Raw genomic sequence first — 5,354 nt, forward strand, 5'->3', positions numbered from 1 at the left:
GAAGCACAAGTTTAATGGTAAAACAGAAATTTAGTACTTGAAATATTCTATAATTGTGTTCTTTGAAGTTTGTTATCTTAGCTTTGCATTTGGAAGAGAAGTTATCGATAACTTGCCAATATATAGTTAGTGATTTTTGTGTCAAGATGTAAATGGATTAATGGCAAAGTCTCAAAAGACTCGTCACACATAAACTAAAGTAGATGTTGGCAGAAGCCATTGGAAAGAGTGAGATAAGAACCGAGGAGAGCAGAGCTATCCATTCTTTTCCAGAAGCAAGAGCATGCTAAAAAAGCGTGGGATGTCAAAGAATGACCAAAAGAAGATCAAAAGAATAAATTAATTGTGGGTATTTAGAAGGGTCTCACCCTAGAGGGAAATCATAAGTTGCAAATGTAGCTGTGTTATCAACAGGGAAATTTGGTAACTGCTCTGATACATTCCTTGAGGAAAAGATACTGGAGCCTGGAGAGTGATTTCAGTGGAAACCTCCAATGAGCTTCCACGTCCGTGGAACTGTCCGTGAGCGTCTCGCAGTCATTATCTCCTTTAGACTGAAACCTTTTCTTAAGAGAGGTCAAAATTAGACTTGTGCTGAGAAGTGCACTCTGACTTTTCCCTAAGGAGCCCCGTCTCGAGCAGCCTGCCTTGCCCCGCAGGAATCCTSAGCAACAAAAATGGAAGAGCTTCTCACAATGCCTTCTATTAATCTGAAGAGTCAAGTGAAATGTTTCAAGGTTTTTAAAGGATTAGTAGGATTTAAGCTCTATAAATAATCTTTAAAACATYGCTGATAAGAATAACGAGACTAAAAGATAGAAATCCATTATTATTATTATTATCTATTAATTTCAGGAGAAGTGGGAAGAATGCAGAATTAGTAGATAACTCCCTGCTGCCAGTAGTAAGCAAGCTACCCAGGATAAAAACAGACAATATGGTATGTTTTGGTGGGAAATTCTATATTATAATTGTTGTTATCTGAGGTGGTCACTGCTGAGAAATGTTTGCTAGACAAACCGTGCCTGTATCTAGCTACCAAATTCAGATTTTTTTATATTTGTAGTTTCTGTCAGCTCATTATCCAATTCAGAACCTGGTGCTGCAAAACGCAGCCTGCCAGGTGCCTTGTGTAACTGCCCTGCTTTCCATCGACCTCACCTCGACAAAGCCCGTGTTTCAAGTTGAAAATGTACTTAAAAACCTCGCGCGTTGGGGATTTCTGTGTTTTACTATGTTTGACAGTGTGTGAAGTGTTCCAAGGCACGTGGACATTGCCACATTGATTGGATGTGTTTGCAGCTCCTGAGAGGTCTCCATAGTTGAGCACTTGGGTTCCTTGTGTGTGTGATCTTGGSGTCACACCGAATGCTCAGTCAGGTGCTCTTGATAAGTTAGTATTGTCTTTATGAGTAACATGTTATTGCTGTCCATCTGGGTAAGGATTTTGCAAGTTGTAACCTTTCATTAGTCATCATTTTAATAAAAATAAAGCACTTCAAATTATGATCCCATTCGCGTTATTAAATGAAAGAGAAGGCTGCTGTCAGCCTGACTGAGGGCAGTTCCGAGATAAAACTGATCTCATACATTCACTGTATCTGAGATTACAAGTCTATTTTGTAGCCGTTATTGGTAGGAATGAGTAGGAAATAACAGCACTGCTGCATTCAGCAGCAGTTGTTTATGCCCAGATGTTTAAAAAAAAAGTTCCAATATTTGTTAATTAATTCTTAATACTTATTAAGGACATAAGTCCAAACCTGAACAACATCKTAGGACCTGTATTTCTCCATTTAACATGTTGCTGTTAACACGAATACAGTGTTATTGAAACGTAGCTTAACAGCTTTTAAGGTTAGGACTTAAGAAGTCCATGAAATCCCATTAGAGGACTTTAAGATGGCTAAAAATCCCTTTCAAAATAGGATGGCCAATTTCAAATTTTAAAAGCTTCCATGGGCCTTTTAAAATGACAAGCTAGCCAAGAACGGCAGTGTAAAAAAGCTACCGTTCCTGAGCTGTTTGAGCAAATACGCCCAGGTGGTTTTTGTATTTTCAAAGGAATATGATTTCCCTCCATAAAATGCAAGATGCTTTATTTGAAGCAGAGACTTGTAAAATGGGCAGCAGTGGAGAATCCACACTAGGGCAATGTGTTAGGGATCCACCCAGAGTGGGGAAAAAGGCCTCATCTGGAGCAAACTTTGGCTTGAGTTTTGCCTGGAGCAGCAGAACATTCAGCACAAACCATATTTATTATGTTGATGTTTCTGTGGCTTCTGTTAGTATAGATTAAGATCTTTTTTCTCTACATCTTCTGTATGAGATACTACATTGCTACTATTGCTGATTATTTTAAAATATGCATATATTATTGAAATTCATATTATATATTTGTCATTAACCCCAAATGATTTGATAAGCATTGACAGTGCTCTGGTTGTAACCCTGATGTGTTTTCACTTCAGATGCAGGATCAAGCCATGTATCAGTTTCACCTTATTTTTAGAAGACTGTCCATTCTGTTGTTCCCGTAGCTATGGAGCCCGTGTAAGTAAGTCATCACCTTCCACTCCCCAGCTGTTGAACTAAAACCCTGTTGGAATTCCCATGATGTCCAGCTGTTAGGGTCAGATAGCTTCAGGAGCGAGTGTGTCGCTGCCGTCCTCTGAGCTATCCAGGGGGACATTTATCACTTCTGCAGGAGTAACTTTGGCCTCAGAGGCTTGGTTTCATTTAATTGCAAGGGATGCTGTCCAAGTTGTGCAAGGCTAAAAATTGCCCTGAAGGCCTCTTGTCCCATTCTGGAGGACCTATTTTCCATAGTGCACGTGGCGAGATGATGTTCCTCAATGAGCTGTGCCAGTGCTTGATGAGTAAAAAAAAAAAAAAACAAAAAAAACCCCCACAGGTGAGGATTTCCAGGAGACTGACTTATTTATGTTAAGCAAATATGTGCATGTTCACATGAAAGAGAAGCACATGTGGTGTCCTTGCCCAAATAGCTGGCAGCAGTAAGTAGATGATCTTTGGTAATCAGGAAATGTGCCAAAGGGCCCCATTTTACAGGCAGGTGTTGARAAGATTCTCGGTGTTTAGGTTGGCTAAATGAAGAGGGCAAGGGAGGGAGAAGAGGGCATCCTTGCAGTGCGAGCTGTGATATGAGACAAGTCTCGTGAATCAGAGGCCTGGCATAAACTTTCTGCATTTCTGTTTTGTTTTTTGACGGTGGGTGAGAAATCATGGTRAGTCTGGTAGATGGCCTAAGGAAATTGTGTAGGGGGCTGATGTCCTAACCTCCTGGTACCTTAAATCTCTGCCTATAAGGTATTGACGATGGCTCTTCTTTTGTTCCACCATTTGTCCTTCTTATGTATTTAAACTGTAAGTATTTATGTTTGATTTTTTTYATATGATGCAAATAGTAATAATTTTTTTAATAAGCTTGTCCTTTAGCAGTTTGTGTTACTAATGCAGTAGTACAAGTATCAAACCATCTATGGAATGGGAGGGCACAGGCTTTGAGCGTGGCTGTTGAGGGGAAGAGACAGCTTTGTGGAAGTCTCATCGGAAGAAGAGGAGGAGAGGTCTGGAAGGGAGGAAGGAGAAGCTGATCCTTGGAGAAGGGAAGTTTAGGGTTAGAATGTTGCATAAAATTTTCAGTAGAGAAATGGAAGAGAGAGTTTAAGACCACTGAAGATCAGGACGTGGCTTGCTAGCAGTGCTGGCACRGTTATTTTGTGGGGTACTGTCACTGCTGTCAGTGTTGGAACCACTTAGGCCTGAGTTGCTGTGGGCACGGAGGGTGGGCACACAGGTGGCACCGCTGCTGTGGGCAGAGGGACGGAGCAGAGCCCTCCMGAGCGCCTCTCATCTCGCCTGACACCTGCACATCCCCTGCAGGTGCCTCCTTACCGGGGAGGGGGAGCTTAAAACAAGCAGGAGTCCAACCTCCTTGGTTCCAGCAGGCAGGAATTGTTTGCTTCCTGCTCCCTGTGCCAGTACTGCGCCTCCGCCCAAGGGGCTGTCCCAACCCAGAAGGTAACAGACGTAAGAATAAGACTGAGAACTAAGTAAGTTTTTCGTACTAGGTCTTTGCCTGTTTTATTTCTTATGTTGCGACTAGAAGTGTGTCACCGTTCTCAGGAAGACAACAAGCAGACTGTTTCATCCTGTTGATAGTTTGATTTCTGCCGACTTGGCACTTTCTGCAACATGAAAGTATTTGGATTTTTTTGTTTTTATTCTTAATTTTTTCATGACAATCTACAAGTTGTTTGTTTGTTTGTTTGTTTTTTCCTGCCTGATTTTATTATTTTTGTAAAGCAATTACTCCTGGCTTTTACTTTGACAAGTACTCGCACACACTGTCCTGTAAAAACTGAATCGCAGGATCATGTGAGAGATGCGATGAGTTGCAAAGAGATATATTTTTTTTCCTAATTTGTGATGCTGTTGTAAAGATGTTGCATTTATTTTTTTTCCCACAGTTCCTGTTCACTTTTTATAAGGTACGTATAAAATTAATTGTAATTGGATGATTGTATGAGTAAGGATCACTTGTTTCCATTGAAGCATGAGCCTACCTTAGCTAGGAGAAAACGCTTTCTCCCTGCACAGGGGACAGTGCATTTCAAATAGTTTCTTTTAGGACCTTTACGTTCGTGGTAGTTCAGAATTGCCGTAGTGGGCAGTGTTTTGAAATAGACTTGCCTGATTACACGCAGTGACTTGGATTTGCCGGAGACACCACTGGAGAGCAGGCAGCACTGGCTGAACTCTGCTCCTGGCGATAGCCACAGAGATCCTGCCATTGGTTTCAACGGGAACAGGATTCAGGCAACCGTAAGTACCCACAAGTGCTAAGTAGAAATGTTACCCTCCGTTTCTAATCAAATGTGAGTAACTAAAGCAGTTAATATTAAAAAAAAAATAGATAAATAATAATAACAATCAAGCTCTGAGTGTTTAAAAAAGGTAAAAATCCCTTTTTTTTTTTTTTTTTTTGTAAACAGGCAATACTGAGTAAGCAGGAATTCACAGTCACATTTAGATTTTAATTTGTATTTGAGTGAGGATTGGTCATGGGCCTAAAACACTTAAATGCCTTCAAATATACTCATAAATAATCATTCTTTATACATCATAATTGTTCTCACTGCATGTCCAAAGTGTGGACGTCTGTATTCTCTTGCCTAAGAAAACAAACAAACAAAAAAAGGCTTATTTTTACTTTTGGCACCAAGGAAAAAAAAAAAAAAAGGAAAAAGGAAAAAGTAAAAATAAAGAACTAGCACCACCCTTGGGGGAGTGCATGTAATGCTACCAGATTGGTCTTTGTTCACTTTAGC

This window comes from Nothoprocta perdicaria, unplaced genomic scaffold (assembly GCF_003342845.1).
Source record: "Nothoprocta perdicaria isolate Ctin4 unplaced genomic scaffold, notPer1 scaffold_71, whole genome shotgun sequence".
Classification (NCBI taxonomy): domain Eukaryota; kingdom Metazoa; phylum Chordata; class Aves; order Tinamiformes; family Tinamidae; genus Nothoprocta; species Nothoprocta perdicaria.